This window comes from Oryctolagus cuniculus, chromosome 8 (genome assembly GCF_051225735.1).
Source record: "Oryctolagus cuniculus isolate XC-2025 breed Fujian yellow rabbit chromosome 8, ASM5122573v1, whole genome shotgun sequence".
Classification (NCBI taxonomy): domain Eukaryota; kingdom Metazoa; phylum Chordata; class Mammalia; order Lagomorpha; family Leporidae; genus Oryctolagus; species Oryctolagus cuniculus.
The window spans coordinates 83,389,528-83,409,873 of NC_142874.1; positions in this window are offsets into that span (position 1 = coordinate 83,389,528).

The window sequence follows — 20,346 nt, forward strand, 5'->3', positions numbered from 1 at the left end:
CCATCTTAAATATTGATTTACTATGATTCCAGTTTATAAAGAGTATATATTAAAGGAGGTGAACAAGCAATTTTCAAAACAGGAAATCAAATGCCCAACAGACACATGGAAAAATTCTCAGAATCATTAGCCATCCAGGAAATGCAAATGAAAACTATGATTTCACTTCACTCCAGTTAGAATGGCTATCACACAGAAATCAAAAAATAAAAATTGCTGGCAAGGATGTGGAGGAAAAGGTACCCTAATGCACTGTTGGTGGGAATGTAAACTAGTATAGCCATTGTGGAAGACAGAGAGATTCCTCAAAAATATGAAAATAGACCTATCATATGACCCAGACAATCTCACATCTAGGAATTTACCCAAACAAAATTACATCACCATATGAAAGCTCTCTATACCCCCATATTTATTGCAACTCAATTCGCAATAGCTAAGATGGAATCAACCCAGATGTCCATCAACTGATGACTCATTAAAAGAAATTCTGATATATAAACACTATGGAGTACTACTCAGCTATAAAAAATAATGAAATACTGTCTTTTGCAACAAAATAGATGCAACTGGAAATGATTATACTTATTGAAATAAGGTACTCCCCAAAAGACAGATATCACATGTTTTCTCTGCTCCAGGGGTGACTAATAGATTATAAAATGTAATAAATAGGAGTGAAATGGATATTTTGGTATTCAATTACTGTTTACAGCCCTTGTCTCTACTGTTGAGGAGCAGTGTTTTTTTCTTATATTTATTGAAGTTTTTAGTTAGTGGAGAGTAAATCATATGATCATAAAATAAACTGAAAGTATGTCATTGTAAAAGTTAAAAGAAATAAATAAAAAGGAAAAAGGAGGGAGGGTGGGAGCATAGGAAGGAGAGTAGGGTGGGAAGTATCACTATGCTCCTAAATCTATATATATGAAATACACGAAATTTGTTCAGCCTATATAAGTGAAATTATTTTATAAGAGTAGATATTATAAATAATTTTAATTTCTCAATTTAATTATTGTTGTTTTCAGAAAATTTTGTTTTCTTTTAATGACCATGCTTACTAATGCAGCTATACAATTTTCAAAATATTGCTTTCTTTCATTCCTTTACTTTGTTTGTTCACTTTGGATGGGTTTCTTTTTTGTATTTTTCATATCAATCTTTAAGCATCTTTTTATATATTAAAGCAATTAATACTAAACAAAATTAAAGATAACTCATCATAGAAGCTTAGCATTTAATTTTGTTTGGTAAATTTGTCAATGTACACAATTGTTATTTTCAGCTGAGCAAATCTTTCAACCTTTTCTTTATGGCTTCATGCTTTGTATTTGCTTTGGAATCTTCCATGCGCTAATCTAAAAACAGTCTTGCATGTTTTGTCCTTAAGTTTTGAAATTTGAATTTTCATATTGAAGTTATTCATTTAATGAGCCTATTCAATACTTTGTATATAGCACGCTATTATGGTTTTATATTTCCTATGGAGAAAAGTTTTATCAGCTTTATTTATTTATTTATTTATTTATTTTTGGACAGGCAGAGTGGACAGTGAGAGAGAGAGACAGAGAGAAAGGTCTTCCTTTGCCGTTGGTTCACCCTCCAATGGCCGCCGCTGCAGCCGGCGCACCGCGCTGATCCGATGGCAGGAGCCAGGTGCTTCTCCTGGTCTCCCATGGGGTGCAGGGCCCAAGCACTTGGGCCATCCTCCACTGCACTCCCTGGCCACAGCAGAGAGCTGGCCTGGAAGAGGGGCAACCGGGACAGAATCCGGTGCCCTGACTGGGACTAGAACCCAGTGTGCCGGTGCCACAAGGCGGAGGATTAGCCTACTGAGCTGCGGCGCCAGCCTAGCTATATTTATTTTCTTTTAAACTTAACATTTATAGTATTTTAGTGAAATTCATTTTGTTAAATTCCATTCTTTGATTATAAAACAAAATGACCTATAGGACACATTGCAAACAATAAACGCCAAGTCATTAAATGTACAAATCAATTATACTTTCAGAAACCTGAACTAAGTCCTTCATAATTACATGTATGTATAACCTTTCTATATAGAGATTTTACATAGCTTATTCTGTGACACTTTTATTTACTTTCCAAATATATTTGCATGTTAACTTTCAGTAAAATTATTTAATAAATTATTATGAACATATGTATTTTGTTATGTTGCACAAGGAATGTGATTATTTTGCATAACATTGGTTTACTCGTAAATTCATAAATATTACCTCATTATGTCATTTGATTGACAAAACTTTTTTAAAAAAAATATTTATTTTGAAAGGCAGAGTTGCAGAGAAGGAGAGAGAGAGAGGTCTTCCATCCACTGCTTCACTCCCCAAATGGCCACAAGGGCCAGGGTTGGGCAAGGCCAAAGCCAGAAGTCAGGAGCTTCTTCCAGGCCTCCCACTGTGGTGCAGGGGCCCAAGGACTTGGGCCATCTTCTGCTGCTTTCCCAGGCCATTAACAGAGAGCTGGATAGGAAGTGGAGTAGCTGAGATTCGAACCAGTACCCACAAGAAATGCCATCATTGCAGATGGCAGCTTAACCCACTACACTACAGCACCAGCCCACCACAAAACTTTTGTATACTTATCTTTATTATATATTTATGCCTTTGTTAGATGTCCTATTAGTACTATTAAATACTTTTCAGCTGTATTTACCCAGATATTCAAATGCTTGTATTAGTTTCTGGAGGTTTTCTTACACAGTTGACCTTCCTACTTTGGTCACGACTCTGCATCAAAAACTCAGGCAAAATTTCACTATTTTTCTAAATGACTCTGACAGTTCTTCCATTACACATCTTACTCTTAGCTTACTGTATTATTTTGTTGGGCATGCTCCTTTCAGATTATATTTCTTTGTAGGACAATGACTTTAGTAAATGGAGGCAGATCTCTGCAAGAATTTCTGCAATACACTGTACTCCCTCCACTATCTGTGGGAAGCATGTTCTTTTTTTTTTTTTTAGTTGATGTGTTTTTTTAAACTTTTATTTAATGAATTAAAATTTCCAAAGTACAGCTTATGGATTACAATGGCTTCCCCCCACCATAACTTCCCTCCCACCCGCAACCCTCCCCTTTCCCACTCCCTCTCCCCTTCCATTCACATCAAGATTCATTTTCAATTCTCTTTATATACAGAAGATCAGTTTAGCATATATTAAGTAAATGTGTCAAGAGTTTGCACCCACACAAAACACAAAATGAAAAATACTGTTTGAGTACTAGTTATAGCATTAAATCACAATGTACAGCACATTAAGGACAGAGACCCTACATGAGGAGTAAGAACACAGTGATTCCTGTTGTTGACTTACAAATTGACACTCTTGTTTATGGCCTCAGTAATCACCCTAGGCTCATGTCATGAGTTGCCAAGGCTGTGGAAGCCTTTTGAGTTCACGACTCGTAGTCAGAGTGGAAGTTCTCTCCTCTCTTCAGAGAAAGGTACCTCCTTCTTTGATGACCTGTTCTTTCCACTGGGATCTCACTCACGGAGATCTTTCATTTAGGTCATTTTTTTGTCAGATTGTCTTGGCTTTCCATGCCTGAAATACTCTCATGGGCTCTTCAGCCGGATCCGCATGCCTTAAGAGCTGATTCTGAGGCCAGAGTGCTGTTTAGGACATCCGCCATTCTATGAGTCTGCTGTGTATTTCGCTTCCCATGTTGGATCGTTCTCTCCATTTTGTATTCTGTCAGTTAGTATTTGCAGACACTAGTCTTGTTTATGTGATCCTTTTGATTCTTAGTCCTATCATTATGATCAATTGTGAACAGAAATTGATCAATTGGACTAGTGAGATGGCACTGGTACATACTGCCTTGATGGGATTGAATTGGAATCCCCTGGTATGTTTCTAACTCTAGCATTTGGGCAAAGTCAGCTTGAGCATGTCCCAAATTGTACATCTCCTCCCTTTCTTATTTCCACTCTTATATTTAACAGCGATCACTTTTCAGTTAAGTTTCAACACTTAAGAATAACTGTGTATTAATTACAGAATTCAACCAAAAGTAATAAGTAGAACAAAGAAAAAAATACTAAGAGGGATAACATATTAAGTTGTTCACCAACATTCAGGGCAAGGGCTGATCAAGTCACCATTTCTCATAGTGTTCATTTCACTTTAACAGATTTCCTTTTTGGTGCTTGGTTAGTTGTCACTGATCAGGGAGAACATATGATATTTGTCCCTTTGGGACTGGCTTATTTCACTCAGCATAATGTTTTCCATATTCCTAACAGGGATCACTTTTCAGTTAAAATTTAAACACCTAAGAATAATTGTGTTTTAATTACAGAGTTCAACCAATAGTACTGGGACAAAAAAATACTAAAATGGATAAAGTATTACACTGTACATCAACAGTCAGGACAAGAGCTGATCAAGACACTGTTTCTCATAGTGTCCATTTCACTTCAACAAGTTTCCCCTTTGGTGCTCAGTGAGTTGTCGCCAATCAGGGAGAACATATGATATTTGTCCCTATGGGACTGGCTTAATTCACTCAGCATAATGTTTTCCAGATTCCTCCATCTTGTTGGAAATGATTGGATTTTATCGTTTTTGACTGCTGTGTAGTATTCTATAGAGTACATGTCCCATAATCTCTTTATCCAGTCTACTGTTGATGGGCATTTGGGTTGGTTCCAGGTCTTAGCTATCGTGAATTGAGCTGCAATAAACATTAAGGTGCAAACAGCTTGCTTGTTTGCCAATTTAAATTCCTTTGGGTAAATTCCAAGGTGTGGGATGGCTGGGTTGTAGGGTAGGGTTATATTCAGGTTTCTGAGGAATCTCCAGGCTGACTTCCATAGTGGCTTAACCAGTTTGCATTCCTACCAACAGTGGGTTAGTGTCCCTTTTTCCCCACATCCTCTCCAACATCTATTGTTGGTAGATTTCTGAATGTGAGCCATTCTAACCGGGGTGAGGTGAAACCTTATTGTGGTTTTGATTTGCATTTCCCTGATTGCTAGTCATCTTTAAAATTTTTTCATCTGTCTGTTGGCCATGTGGATTTCCTCTTTTGAAAAATGTCTATTGAGATCCTTGGCCCATCTCTTAAGTTGGTTGTTTGTTTTGATGTTGTGGAATTTCTTCATTTCTTTGTAGATTCTGGTTATCAACCCTTTATCTGGTGCATAGTTTGCAAATATGTTTTCCCATTCTGTCGTTTTCCTCTTCACTTTCCTGACTGTATCTTTTGAAGTACAGAAACTTCTCAATTTGATGCAATCCCAAATGTTAATATTTGCTTTGACTGCCTGTGCTTCTGGGGTGTTTTCTAGGAAGTCTTTGCCAGTACCTATATCTTGCAGGGTTTCTCCAATGCTCTCTAATAATTTGATGGTATCGGGTTGTAGATTTAGGTCTTTAATCCATGTTGATTGAATTTTTGTGTAAGGTGAAATGTAGGGGTCTTGCTTCATGATTCTGCACGTAGAAATCCAATTTTCCCAGCACCATTTATTGAATAGACTGTCCTTACTCCAGGGATTGGGTTTGGATCCTTGATCAAATATAAGTTGGCTGTAGATGTTTGGATTGATTTCTGGTGTTTCAATTCTGTTCCATTGGTCTATCCATCTGTCTCTGTACCAGTACCATGCTGTTTTGACAACAACTGCCCTGTAGTATGTCCTGAAATCTGGTATTGTGATGCCTCCAGCTTTGTTTTTGTTGTACAAGATTGCTTTAGCTATTCGAGGTCTCCTGTGTCTCCATATGAATTTCAGCATCATTTTTTCCAGATCTGAGAAGAAGGTCTTTGGTATCTTGATTGGTATTGCATTGAATGTATAAATTGCTTTTGGGAGAATGGACATTTTGATGATGTTGATTTGGCTGAGTTTTTGTAAATTTTTTTGGATTCAATCCTGTTGATTTCTTCTCTTATTTTAAATATTTGATATGTTGTGCTGTTATCCTCATTTACTTCCAGAAAATTTTTTATTTCTCTTTTAATTTCTTCTATGACCCATTGTTCATTCAGGAGCATGTTGGTCAATCTCCATGTGTTTGCATATGCTCTAGGGATTCCTGAGTTTCTAATTTCCAACTTCATTCCTTTAAGGTCTGAGAAGCTACATCCTATGATTCTAATTCTTTTGAATTTGCTGAGACTTGCTTTATGGCCTAGTATGTGGTCAATCCTAGAGAAGGTTCCATGTACTGTTGAGACGAATGTAAATGATTTCTGTGTAGGATGAAAAGTTCTGTAGATATCTGTTAGATCCATTTGGGCTATAGTGTCATTTAAATCTACTGTCTCCTTGTTGATCTTCTGTCCTGTTGATCTGTCTATTTCTGAGAGTGGAGTATTGAAGTCCCCAGTACTATTGTATTGGGGTCTAAGTCTCCCTTTACGTCCCTTAACAAATCTTTTAAATAAACCAGTGCCCTATAATTAGGTGTATATACATTGATAATCATTATATCTTCCTGTTGAATTGATCTTGATCCCTTAATCATTATATAGTGCCCCTCTCTGTCTCTCCTAACAGTTTTTGTGGTAAAGTTTATGTTGTCCGATACTAAGATGGCTACGCCTGCTCTTTTTTCATTTCGGTTGGCATGGTATATCTTTTTCCAGCCTTTCACTTTCAGTCTGTATGCATCTTTGTTGGAAAGATGTGGGTTTTTTTTTATTTTTTTTTATTTTTATTTATTTTTTTTTTTGACAGGCAGAGTGGACAGTGAGAGAGAGAGACAGAGAGAAAGGTCTTCCTTTGCCGTTGATTCACCCTCCAATGGCCGCCGCGGCCGGCGCACTGCGGCCGGCGCACCGCGCTGATCCGATGGCAGGAGCCAGGAGCCAGGTGCTTTTCCTGGTCTCCCATGGGGTGCAGGGCCCAAGCACCTGGGCCATCCTCCACTGCACTCCCTGGCCACAGCAGAGGGCTGGCCTGGAAGAGGGGCAACCGGGACAGAATCCGGCGCCCCAACCGGGACTAGAACCCCGTGTGCCGGCGCCGCTAGGTGGAGGATTAGCCTAGTGAGCTGCGGCGCCGGCCCGAAAGATGTGTTTTTTGTAAGCAGCAAATAGATGGGTTTTGTTGCTTAACCCAATCAGCCAATTGGTGTCTTTTAACTGGACAGTTCAGGCCATTAACGTTCAATGTGACTAATGATAAGTAGTAACTTTGCCCTGCCATTTGCCAAAGATATTTTCTAATATATGCTTTGAACTTCCTGTGATCTTTTGCTGTGAGGTTTCCTTCCTTTACCTTCTTTCATATTGATGACCGTGTTTCTGTGTTTCTGTGTGTAACACATCTTTAAGCATGTTGTGCAGGGCTGGATGAGTGGTGACAAATTCTTTCAATTTCTGTTTGCTATGAATGGTCTTTATTTCACCTTCATTCACAAATGAGAGCTTAGCAGGATATAATATTCTGGGCTGGTAGTTTTTCTCTCTTAGTACCTGGGCTATATCTCGCCATTCCCTCCTAGCTTGTAGGGTTTCTGATGAGAAGTCAGCTGTGAGTCTAATTGGAGATCCTCTGAGAGTAATCTGAAGTTTCTCTCTTGCACATTTTAGAATCTTTTCTTTATGTTTCACTGTGGTGAGTTTAATTACAACATGTCATGGTGAGGATCTCTTTTGGTCATGTTTATTAGGGGTTCTATGAGTTCCTGTACTAGGATGTCTCTGTCCTTCTCCAAACCTGGGAAATTTTCTGCTAGTATCTCACTAAAAAGGCATTCTAATCCTTTCTCCCTCTCCATGCCTTCAGGAACTCCTAGAACCTGAATGTTGGGTTTTTTAATAGTATCCTGTAGATTCCCAACAATATTTTTTAGATTTCTAATTTTCTCTTCTTTTCTTTGGTCTGACTGTATCCTTTCCTGTTCTCTGTCTTCTAAGTCCGATATTCTCTCTTCTGATTCACCCATTCTGTTTTTAAGGCTCTCTAATGTGTTTGTCATTTGATCTATTGAATTCTTCATTTCATTATGATTTCTTGTCACTATCACAGTTTCCTGTTCTACTAGTTGTTTCATTTCATTTTGATTCCTCCTTAATATTTCATTTTCGAGAGAGATTTTCTATCTTGTCCATTAAGGATTTCTGTAGTTCAAGAATTTGTTTTTGAGAACTTCTTAATGTTCTTATCAATTTTTTTGAGATCCACTTCTTGCATTTCTTCTATCTCATCATCTTCATAATCTTGAATTGGGGTGTCTTTTTCATTTGGGGGCATCATAGTGTCTTCCTTGTTCTTGTTACCTCAGTTTCTGCATTTGTTTGGCATATTGGAGATATTCTTTGGTTTCTTTGCTGAGGTGTTTTTTCTTGTTATGCTGTGACTCTAGATTAAGTGGACTGTCTGCTTTTGATGGATCCTTAGAGGCTGTGATGGGTGTGGCCAGAGAGCTCTGTTTGGTTCTTCAGGGTTAAGGGTATGCCCAAGGTGACTCACCCAGATTGTTCTCTCGCTCACTCTCTCTCTCTATTTTTTTTTTTTTTTTTGTCTCAGTTGGGAAGTAATTCCACACAGCTGAGTGGAATTGAGGGTGGTTGATGTATGAAATCTGGTCCCTGTGGATATTCGTCTGCTCTACCCCTGGGACCACACAAAGAGTTTATGCAGCCCTCAGTGTGGTCTCAAATTTCTCCCAGTCTCTCACCAGGTTGCGAAGGTTACCAAGTTTGTGTACTTGGTGAGTTCTCTCGTCCCCCCTCAGATTTTCACAGCCTCAGTTTGTTAGCTCCACATTTTCACTAGGTCCTAACCTCCTGTTATTTCTCCCCACCAGAGTCAGGTTTTTTCTCCTTGGCTAATGGTGGGCGTCGCTTTACATACATAAAATGGCGCCCTCTCTTTGTCTTGCTGGGCTTTGTAAGGTGAGTGGAGAGAGAGGCTAATGCCCGTGCCAGTTCCCCTTATTTATTCATTTTTTTCTCTCCTCCAGTCAGCCTGGTGAACTTTCCCCAGTGGGGCTTCAGGCCTCATTCCCTGTAGGCTCTTTCTGCCTTTCCCTGCCAATGTCTCGTGTTACCGAGGTTTTTGTCTCACCTCCCCTTCCAGCACTGGCGCACAGACTCTGCGGTTCGGCTCTGGCAGCTCGGCTCCCGCGTCTCGGCTTCCACGCGGTGGGCAACCTTGCTCTCCCCGTAGGTCCTCCGTGTCACATCCACTAGATCCGGAAGAGTTTCCTCTGCAATTTTTTCCTGAGCTTTTTCCTGAGGCTACAGTAACTCCACTTTTGTTAAACTATCTTTACCCGGACTATCAGTGCGCGCCCTCACTATTCCACCATCTTGGCTGGAACAGGTGGGATGCATGTTCTAAGACTACCAATGAGTGTCTGAAACCACAGGTAATATTCAAATCTGTGTAGTCTGTGTTTCCTATATATGCACACTTATGATGAAGCTGAATTGATAATTTAGTTACAATAAGAGTTAAAGGACAATCACTGATCACAAAATGGAACAATCATAACAGTATATTATTAAAAATATTAGTTAAAGCTTGTGAGTTGCTTTGTGGCTGGAGTTTTCAGTTTACTACTTTCTGACCTCCATTGACTGCTACTAACTGAAAAACGTAGACAGCAAAACTGCATGTGAGGGTGCAAGTGTATACTAGCTATGGCATTGTAGTATCTCTCCAGTGCCCTGCCCTCCCTTCCAACTGGCATTGGGGCACAGAGGACTTATTTTGAGCTGATGGCTGACTAGGTCCACACCACAGGCTGAATGATTACCAATGTCACCATCTCCACAGCTAGAGCCTGTACACTAGCCAGCTTTCTGCTCTTTATTTCTGCTCTTTATTCTACCAAATGTTTATGTTTTTGAATTCCTTCCATCTCCTGATGTATAATGTGTTTTCTTTCTCCAGTGATTTAAAAATTAAATATTTATTTTTATTCTATTGGTAGTTGTCCTTAGATTACAAAAAATAGTTTCTCTTTAATACACATGATAAGAAGAAAAGACAATGGTGGAAACCCTGGAGAGGATGCAAATTTAACATATTTTGTTTCTCCATAAACCACCTTCATCCCACATATTTCTACTTTCACCAAACAATTTATAATTTATTTTCCTGCTTATCATAATTAAATTATAGTTTTAACTTCATATACTTTCCCTTCAAGGGCTATTTCTGGTTTACAAATATCTATCATCTCACTAACAACACATTTTTGTAGATTTATTTACTTATTTATTTGACATTCAGAATTGCAGAGAGAGAGAGAAACAGAGAGAGTTTCCATTCACTGGTTCACTCTGCCAGATGATCACAACAGCAGGGATTGGGACAGGTCAAAACCAGGAGCCTCATCAAGGCTTCCACGTGGGTGGCCAGGGTCCTTACACTGGGCCACCTTCCACTGCTTTCCCAGGCTATTTTCAGGGCATTGGGTTGAAAGCGGAGCAGCTGGAAACACAAACCAGTACCCACTGGGGATGCCAGAGTTTCAGGCAGTGGTTTTACTCACTATGTCAGAACACCAGCCCCTCACAAAGAACAATTATTTTTTAGAAAACTTTTATTTAATAAATATAAATTTCAAACGTACAACTTTTGAATTATAGTGGGTTTTCCCCCCATAACCACCCTTAAGTGTCAAAAGGATTGCATAAATAAGACCAGTGTCTGCTAATAATAATTGATAGAATTAAAAAGGAGAGAACGACCCAACATAGGCAGCAGGACACACAACAGACTCATAGAATGGCAAACGCCCTGAACAGCATTCTGGCCTCAGAATCAGCCCTTAAGGCATTCAGATCTGGCTAAAAAGCCCATGGAAGTTTCACAGGCATGGAAAGCCAAGACACTGTGGCAAAAAATGACCTAAATGAAAGATCTCTGTGAGAGAGATCCCAGGGGGAAAAAAATGGCCATCAAGAAGGATGCACCTTTCTCAGAAGGGAGGAGAGAACTACTTTGACTACGGCCTTGTCTAAATAAGGTCAGAGTTTGTGAGCTCAAGAGGCTTCCATAGCCTTGGCAGTTTATAACAAGAGCCTCGGGTGATTACTGATGTCATAAATAAGAGTGTCTATTGTTAAATCAACAACAGGAGTCACTGCACTAACAACAATTTTTAAAAGCAATTTACTCTGTGTTTGGCTAAGTGCTGTAACTTTTTGTTTAGTCCTTTACTATTCATCTCCCACACATAACTTTTTCATTTTAATTTATAATTTAAGCAACTATAGCATATTTTTGAATCACTTTTTAAAGAATATTTGAGTGTACCAAAATGGAATTGATAAATTTATTTATTGAAAAAAATTTGCAATTAATGCATGCTTTTCTATAAAATAAACTTTTCATGAACTTATTGAAGATACCTGTATTAGTGGTTTACATTGCCATAGATGTTGTTATTTTTGCATATGAAAACAAAAGTTACATTTCCATTCTGAATCTGCAGAAAGGTTTGTCTTTTTTGTTTTATTTATTTATTTGAAAGTCAGAGTTATACAGAGAGAAAAGAGGAGGCAGAGAGAGAGAGAGGTCTTCCATCCGCTGGATCACTCCCCAGTTAGCCGCAACAGCCAGAGATGTGCCAATCCAAAGTGAGGAGCTAGGAGCTTCTTCCAGGTCTCCCGGGTTCAGGGGCCCAAGGACTTGAGCCATCTTCTATTGCTTTCTCAGGCCATAGCAGAAAACTGGACTGCAAGAGGAGCAGCTGGGACTGGAACCTATGCCCATATGGGATACCAGCACTGCAGACGGCAGCTTTACTCACTATGCCACAGTGTCGATCCAGCTTCTCTTTAAACTAGGAAATTTCGTCTATTATTTACTTAAATATTACTTATGTTCTATTTCTGCTCCTTTTTGTTTTCTTATCTTTCTTTTTATTCTTTGTTGCTGTTGTTCTTGGAATATATGTTACATATTTGTGTTCTTTTTAAAATATTATTTTCCTTTCTTCTTAGAATTCATATTTGTGTGTTATATTTGCTGAGTCTTTTTATTCTCTATCTCATTAAGCATATTTTTTTGCTTCTGTGCATGGAATATTGTATTGGTTTATTTTCTATTTTGTTAATTCTATTTTCAAGCATGCAGTATCCTAGCTAGAGCCCCCTGATATGGTTTTCAATTCCACAAAATGTGTTTTGATTGCAGTATAATTTTTATCTATTCTACATATTATTCCATCAAAAACCAGATTTAGCTTAATAAATGTGGCATTTCCTCTTTTACTTAGGTGTACAATTTCTGACTTCAGAAATTTGCATAGGCCTAGTACATTTTTATATAAAAAATGTGAATATTTTCTTTATTCCATCCTTGGTCCTCTGATAAATGAAGCCCTATGAAACAGATTTTCTTCTGGTTGCTTGCTGTTCCCTTGGGAAGATGCTTGACAAGCTTCTGCAAGATCAGCCATACATTAGGCAAGAGAGCTCGAATTCTTCTTCAGGTTAAAAACTTTGCTATTGTATCAGTTTTCTGCTGTTTGCTGGTGTTGCTGAAGGTGGGGTCATTACCAGTGGTCTAATAGCACCTCTGCTTGTTCTCTAACCTGCTGTCATCCTATGAGTTAGACGATAAATTGATTTCATTAATTAGCACTACCTTATTACAATGCATAAGGTAATTTTATTGCTAAGATAAGATATTTATGAGGAGACACATTTGTTTTGGCTCAGGATTCTGGAGGGTCACAGTCCGAAGCTGGGCAGCACCATTGACTGGGCCTCTGATGAGGGTGCTGGTTGGCAGTGGCAGAGCCCATGTACATGAAGGATCACGTAGAGGGTGGGGAGCAGAAAGGTGCTGGGCTCAACTTACATTTCCTAATGAACCCTCTTGCAATAACTATCCTCCCAGGGCATGTTACCAGTGTCCTAAGGACCTCACACTTCAAGGCTTACCTTGAACATACCCTAAGTAGATTAAGTTTCCAGCTCTCAGTACCCTTATCATACAACTTTGAGATATAAATCTTGGGTGTGTCTGGGAGCCACATCATGTTCAAACCATAGCATTGGCCTATGCTGATATCTCCTTCATGAATGTTCAAGAATGTTACTTTTTCTAGAACAATGGGAATTTCTAAGATTCTCGCTGTCTTTTCAACTTCTATATGCCTATCATATCTAACTAAAGGTTCTCACAGTTTTGTCATGTAGTACTTTTATTCTTTCAATAATTATTCGCTGAGAGCTCAAGATGCTATAATGATAGAAGCACATAAATCTTAGACCTCATGAACTATATTTCTTAATGAGTCAGGCAATAAATAAATGAGCATGTAAATGTATATGATGGCAGATAGTGAGAAATGTTAGATAGAAAAAGAATGCAAGACCAAGGAGAAAGGTAATTACAGATGGGACTCTGTTTCAAACTTTGTACTGATTCAGTCTCCTCTCCCAAGAAAACACAGTCTTGTCCCTTTAATTCCTAATTTATTTGAGAATCTCAAGGTAGAAAAGGAATAGCAAGATGGCTGGAAGACTTGGATGTTTCACTCACTTTGTCAGCTTCTTTTGGAAGTCTTCCTCTCCTTCCTTTTACCTAAGGACTCTATAACTCGGTGTTTGATTTTATATTTCACTTAATTTGTACTGCATGCTCCTGATCTACATTGAAATATGCCTAAACACGACCACAACAATGTATTGCATGCACCTGAGACGACTCCTGTACAAAGAAACCAATTCCCTCTTCTGCATTCCAAGTGAGCATCATGCAATGGCCAGAATTGTTCAGATTGTAAACACTGGGTCTTCTTCATTCTCTCATTCCCTTTTGCTTTCAAAATCCAGCCCCTAAGTTCTACCCATTTGGATTATGAAAAATCGTCCATAAGTTCTCTTATTTCCAAAACCATTGCTGCTGATCAGTTTACCTTCCACAACACAGGTAGCAGCACAAGCCTAAAAGACACATGTAGTATATAACATCACTTTCTGCCTTCAGGAAGTAAGGTTTCTTTCTATTTTTCAGGTACATTTAATTAAACATGTCTAATTCAACATGTTAATGGATTTAAATACATGAAATGAAATATGAAGTCAGTAAATGGTCTAACAGCAGAGCTTAAAAATATTAACACAAAACTATAATTTTCTAGCATTTTAAAATCTCAACAGTATAAAAAATATGTAATTGTTATTCTCTAGAGTTGGTTTTGTTCTCGTTTCTTGATGAAGACTATAATCACCCAGAGATTGAAGTTTATATCTTTTACTGGCTTAAAGTCAAAGGAATGATATAAATTTCAGGAACATTTTCTTAGGAAAATGATTGCATGCATTCTATATTTGAATAATTTTAAATGGCTTAAGTAATTTAGCTCAATCATGTCAAAGTGGAGCAAATAAAGTACCTCGTATGAAGTTTTGCCCAGGAGAAAAGTTTTGGAGGAAATTACAATCAACTGAAATATGAAAGAGAAAAACTATAATCAGTACATCTTTTATTTATAGTATCACCTATACAGCTATAAATAATGATATCCTAATCATTTCAACTACCATAGGAATGCAAATAGCTTTGCAGTGAAAAATGGTAACTTTTTAATAAAGTACAACATGCCTATACATCATTTGGACAGAAAGAAGAATAACCTTTAAACAGTGAAATTCCACAAGCAGACAGGTAGGTAAAATGATCATGCTCACCAAGGAACACAGGTCAAGCAAAGTACACTCACACACTAAATTTACTTGTCTTTTAGAGACAATTTGTAAGGAGGGAACCATTGAATGGCCAAGGTAATTACCCAAGATATTGCTTTTTCTCTTCATTTTTAAAGATTATGTAATACTTAAGGACTACTTATGGTTAGAACCTTATTCACTTTGAAAAATGGCCATTTCAATCTAAGGCAGAAAATAAGGAATGAAATAAGAAAATAAGAAGTGGGGCACAATCTTACAGTGTGTAGCGTCTTATCATCTGCACTGCTCTTAGTTATTCAAAGAAAGGTGAAAGCTCTACATGTACAATGCTACATGACATATTTAGCTCCTCTCCCCAGCACATTTTTAAAAAATTTTTACTTAATTATTTTCATCTTACTTGAATGGCAGAGAGATAGATAGAGAGAATTTTTTTTTTATTTGACAGATAGAGTTAGAATGTGAGAGAGAGAGAGACAGAGAGAAAGGTCATCCTTCCATTGGTTCAGCCCCCAAATGGCCAACATGGCCGGAGCTATGCCCACCCAAACCAGGAGCGAGGTGCTTCTTCCTGGTCTCCAACGAAGCTGCAGGCGCCCAAGCACTTGGGCCATCCTCCACTGCCCTCCCGGGCCACAGCAGAGAGCTGGCCTGGAAGAGGGGCAACCAGGACTAGAATCTGGCGCCCATATGGATGCTGGCGCTGCAGGCAGAGGATTAACCAAGTGAGCCACAGCGCTGGCCCTGAGAGATCTTTCATCTACTGGTTCACTACCCAAATGCTCACTATAGCCTGGACTGGGTCAGCCTGAAGCCAGTAGTTAGGAACTCAGCATGGGTCTCCCACATGAGTGTCAGAGACCCAAGTAGTTCTGCCATCATCTACTGTCTACCATGGTGTACGTTAATAGGGAGTTGGAATAAAAAGCGGAGCCAAGACTTGAACTCAAGCACTCTAATATAGGATGCAGGCATCCCAAGCAGGGTCTTAACCAGTGCACCAGACACTCGCGATCAAACCTCATTTTGCTTCCAACATTGTTCCTTATCCTAAAGTTTCTCAAAGGAAATCCTTTGCCTTCATGGACACTGCATTGTAGAAACTGCAAAAGAGAAGCACATAAAAAAGACTAGAGGACATGGAGTAAGGCTCACTCCTGTAAAAATCTGGGCTGCTCATCCAAAGTATTCATAAAATACAACCCTGGAAAACTCATCTTTCAGCTTCTTTCTTCTCTTCTCATTGTCAAACAATCTTCTGAGAAGCTTCCCCCACCAGGCGGACCTGATAGGATGACTAATTTAAAGGATAAACCTGGGTAAGCACCTTGTGCCAAGTTCCACCAAATAGTACAAGTTTAGCATTTGTATGACAGTAACAGCTTGTGACGTATGTTTTCAGTACTTTGTCTCTTAACAAGTGGCCTTACTGCTCTCACCCACACAAAAATGTAAACACACATTATAGTTCTGGAGAAACTTCCCTGGCATTTCCTTTCTGCGTTTTCAAGGACTGTCCTGTTTCCATGTGCCAAAGGCAGACTGGTCCCAACAAAGCATCCTTGCAAATGCTCAGGCAAAACTATCAACAATGTTATTGTCTTTAGAAAATGTGCAGAAAAAAAGAGCTGACATTTGACATACAAGGTAAGCCCAACAAAGTATTCCGAAGATTATTCTTTCCTGCTATGATAATCCACTAACTTCTTGTTGTTAGTTCTTAATCCAGTATCATGTCTAGACTGTTTCTTCTATACCTCCAACAAAGCTTTGGGAAAAATAAAATCGTATCTTCACAGGCTTCTATACCCTTCAGCTATTATTGCCGGCCAAAACATGGAAAGAGCACATTGTGTTTTCCCTTTGGAGTTTAAACTTTTTGTCTTTCTAGGACACTGGTAATCTGCTACGAGTATAATAACAGACAAGAAACACAGGTACTTGAGGTTCTTTTGAGAAGATTAATTCAATCTTCTTTTGAAACAAGTACTAAGTAAACAGTAGAGGATATTGCTATAACTTCTGGAAAGTATTTGTGCAATATAATTTAATACACAAATGATGATATTATAACTCTATTAAAAAGAGCAATGCTTGAAAACTTTAAATGTGTCTAAATACACTATAAATAAAGAAAATATACTCCGAAATAGAATAAAGTGAATTCCTCTCATTCAAAGCATGTATGATCAGAATAGATGAGGGATTTGGAAAGTGAGGAGGGATTTAAATGTGATGGTGAGGAGCGTTTCCCCCTTCCTCCCAACTCTCCCACTCCCAGATCAATTCACAACAGCCCTCAGGACAGGAATGGGGTCTCCCTGCCTTTTAAGTTAGGGCAGCATTGAATAAGAGACAAAGAAAGTTGATGCAGAATAATTTGCAATTTCCTGCAGAATGACTCCCCTGAAGTTTAAAGTCATCCAGAACTGCAGAACTGATCCCACAGATCAAATAAATATGAGAACATTTCAATCTTTCGCTAAACCATCTTAGCTTTTTCATTCCAATAAGCAGCCAAATGAATGTTTGCAAGGTAGAGGAATTTAAATAATTTTTAACAGGAACAACTTAAAAAAAACTTCTTTCTACCATAGTTTCATAAGCTTTCTTACTGCAATAGTCTAAGAGAAAAACAAAACCAAGAGCCAGGAAAGACAGATACGTATAAATCTGTCAAAAATGTATTTGAAAACTTGCTGTCTGTCTATACAAGACCTCAATCCCAGGGAATCTTAAGAGGTTGGGGAGAGAAGACTAATAATCCCTGTGGTGATTTGTGAATGATACAAAATAATATGTTGCTAAGTAGACCCGTTTTTGAATATCAACTACAGTTATTTTAGAATGAGAAAGATAAAAGATCCTGGAGAGCTTGGGAGCAAAGAGGTGCAATTTGCGCTGCACCCGAGTGAAAACAGGTGAAGAGGAAGAACACAGTACTCTACAGGTAGGAAACTCACACAGAAGTTAATGTGAGTTTGGTATATGAACCTGTGTGTTTGATATGGGGGGATTACTAGCAATCAATGCTAAAATTATAGAATAGGGTAAGGTAATGATGAGTAACATTTTTGAACACTGCTAAGCTACAAATTGCATACTCCTGTGGATATAATGTAGCATTTATTAATCTCTGTGTACTCTCATATGTTTCAAGCATTTGTTCTGGTGTTCAGTGCATTCCAGAGTGGAGAATAAGCCAAAAAATAGCCAGATTGTGGAGGATCTTAAAAAAATGATGGGCTCATATCATGAGTCACATAAAAATAGTTTTCTCTTACCTGCCCTCTGCATCAGAATTATACCTTCATCCATTGAGAAATTCATTCCTTTCTTCAGAGAGACTAGCAAGACATGGTTACCCAGTTTCTGACCTAAGGCTGGCTCTTGGTTTCTCCCCTGCCAGTTAAATGAGCAAAACAAATAAGCAAATTGATATTAAGTGCATTGTGTTCAGGGCTATGTGAGAAGTATGTATGATAGAGTGATGTGGCTTATTTCTTCAAATTGGTTGCATTACAAATTCATTGCAAGATAAAGGGGTGGCTGTTGATCACAAAAGTGCTGGAAATGCCTGCATCTCACACAGGATTGTGACATTTCTGGGGTTTCTATTCCAGAGTCACGGGAAGCCTCAGGCAAGTAAGTTAGTCTTTCAACAAACCTTTGTTAAGCACTCACTATGTGCCAATCACTGTATTGGGTCCTGTTGATCATTCCTACCCATTAGAAGTGATTAGATGCTGGGGTAACAGTCAATAAATGAACAATCAATCAGCAAGTATACCATACCCTTTAACATCAGGAAAAATGTGATTCATATTCTTTGGGTTATATTTTTAGCAAAGAAAAAAATAAAGGTAAGAATTTAACTTGTCTTGAATGCGAAGCATACTCTCATATTAAAACAATCAATCCCAGGCATTTTAAGGAGTAGAGCGTAAAATCTATATGAATATTTTTAATAAAATGCAAGATTTCAAAATAATTCTGTGCTGTAACTGAGTAACTTGGAACTCTATTGGTAAAATTCCCTCTTTTAACTACAAGAGATACCTTATTAAAAATGTTAACATAGGCCCACTTAGAATTAATAGATATATTTTTCCACTGCTTAACTGTACTATCAGGTATTGGCACAGAATAGATAACTCCTGGATGCCTAATACCCATAGACATAATTTATCAAAATTTCTTATAGCATAAATACATTTCTGCTCCAAAATTTTCAGCATTTTAGAAATTAACATCCATTTCTTAAAACTTTTTCTTGTAACAATAACCATTCCAAAATAATATTGAAGAGCTTTATTTTCCAGAGTCCAATCTAACTTAAAATTGATTCAAGCTTTTAAAACTCATGAAGTATAGATATGGATTATACTATTTGTAAATATTTCAGTGTCTTTGAGAATGTAAATGAACATATTTGGATTGTGACATTTCTTAAAAAATATGTATTTTATTGATAGTTAACAGTTATATAAACCCAATTTGGATGTTAGTCTTTTCCATTCCACCTGTGACATGTCTAGAGTCTGTGAAGAAGGGGAGGAGAATTAGGGAATCGGGTTTGGGGGAAATGGTGGCAAAGGCTCCCCATTCCTGGGAGACTGCCAGAAGAGACCTAATGCAGCTGTCATTTAGCACCTGTCCTCTTTTAAAAATCAGGGGGTGGCATTCTCCTAAAGAAACTGGAGAAATATGGATTAGAGAAAAACTACTTAAAGATGGATGACCTATTGTTTCTGATCTTGTGGGCACCAAATAATTGCTAATAAGCCTCTGTCATCTTTGAAGAAAGTGTACCTGATATTCTGTCTTCTCTACTTTAAAGTGCAATAATGTGTTATAAATGGAAAACACAATCTAAAAGGTAACCAAACTAAGTTACTTAACATGTTAATGAGAAACAAAAGAGTAAGAGTGATTACAATTGCTGTTGAACAGACGTTAAGACAAAATGACTTTTATTGTATTGGAAAAATTGTTTGAAATCAGATGTGAAAGAATCATCTGTTCACACAAGAGCGAGTTTTGTGGTACCAAAAACTGTGGCATTACAGACTTTGGTCAATAAACTTAGAAGGATTCCAAAAAAATCTATTTCCAATAAAGACAAATACTTTAATGCACCTAGATTCTACCTGGAATGCATAAAGAAAGAACCCACCTCTACTGCTTTGAGTTGCTCTATCTAGGCCTAACGTGTTGTATACTGTTTTGGATATCACAGCTTTGAAAAAAAAGACAAATGGAGTAAGTTCAAAGGAAAGCAACTGAACTGAAAAAAGGTTTGGAACTAAGACAGACTTGTGAGCAATAGACATGTCCAGGCTAGAGGAGAGACAATTAAATGAGAGACACGGTAATTGTTTTCAAGCATTTAGAGAGATGCTATAAGAAGAGAAAGGGTAAGTTATGTAAATCACCAGGAAAAGAATCAGAAGTCATAAACTTACTTTGTAGCTTGACATCATTCAAGTTCAAGTACATAGGCACAAATGACATGCACTTTTAGACCTGAGGGTAGAAAAAGGCCACAAATCAATGTTTGTGGGTAAAAGCTGATTGCAAAGAAATATGTGGCCTTTCCCATGTGAGACAAGTAAGCTGAAGTAGCCTGTGGGACACTAATTCCATTTTTAAGATAACAGAGAACACATTTCAGAATATCAGGGAGAGCTAAGGGTAGGG